Here is a 946-nt window from a genome sequence, read left to right as displayed (position 1 = left end):
CATGACCGAAGGAAGACACGTTGTCATCAGGATTCGAACCTCCGCGGGGAAAGCCCAATGGATTTCTAGTCCATCGCCTGAACCGGCATAGTGGGGAGCACCGCGGTGTTCCCGGTGGTTAACCAGCGTTCGATTACCGGCCATTGTTGCGCCGATTTATTTAGAAATTTATGCGAGCTGGTCAATTTCAAAATAAGAGAACAAAAAGATCTAACAAATGACAGGCAAAAATAAATTTGAAGCTTTGTTATCATCGATTTTCACAATTCTGGTGCCCGGTGAAGTTAATATGAACGTGACTGAGGTTGTGAAACTATCCTGACAAATAAGAAAATTCAGAGCGAAAGCAGAATGAGAAAAAGGAACGTTCTTCTGTCATGACACAGACATTTAATCCGAATACATTGAATGAACAAGAACTTCAAATTGATACTTAGACTGACATCGTGTTCTGCAAACAGATTGCTCCAAACCGAGTAAAGATTTCAGATCATAGCCGCTGCGAGTAGGATTCGAACCTACGCGGGGAAACCCCATTGGATTTCGAGTCCAACGCCTTAACCACTCGGCCATTGCAGCTGACCGCTCGCGTGTCGAAAACATTGTAAAATGCACTCCAGGTATTCCAGTAATGCAATGAACGGTGTCCCAGTCTTTATCTGGGAAGGGTAGAATTAACATGGAAAAAGACCATGAGATTTGGGGCAACGCCTTGAGCTGCACGAAAATCTCACCTTCCATAACGCACTGTTCTACTTTTGTGTCACAATATCAGTTGCAAAGGAAATATGCGATAAATTGATGTTTTTTGAATGGACCAGTCCAGAACTTCCCAGTCTCGGTCAAAATTAAAGTAATGGAATCGAAGAATCTTACAACACAGAAAGAGACCTGCGCAGACCGAGTGGTCACGTGATGACTGGGTTATCAGGAAGTTCCACCAGAT

At 43.7% G+C, this 946-nt stretch overlaps 1 non-coding gene across 1 annotated transcript; it reads right to left on the bottom strand.

Moving 5' to 3' along the window:
- Positions 1-497: 497 nt before the first annotated feature.
- trnas-cga (transfer RNA serine (anticodon CGA)) lies at positions 498-579 on the bottom strand. The gene has a single exon. It is a non-coding gene; the product is annotated as a tRNA-Ser (tRNA).
- Positions 580-946: the final 367 nt, after the last annotated feature.

Source organism: Scyliorhinus torazame, chromosome 24 (assembly GCF_047496885.1).
Source record: "Scyliorhinus torazame isolate Kashiwa2021f chromosome 24, sScyTor2.1, whole genome shotgun sequence".
NCBI lineage: Eukaryota > Metazoa > Chordata > Chondrichthyes > Carcharhiniformes > Scyliorhinidae > Scyliorhinus > Scyliorhinus torazame.
Note: the sequence above shows the minus strand (reverse complement) of the source record. Positions and strands in the feature narration are given on the sequence as shown.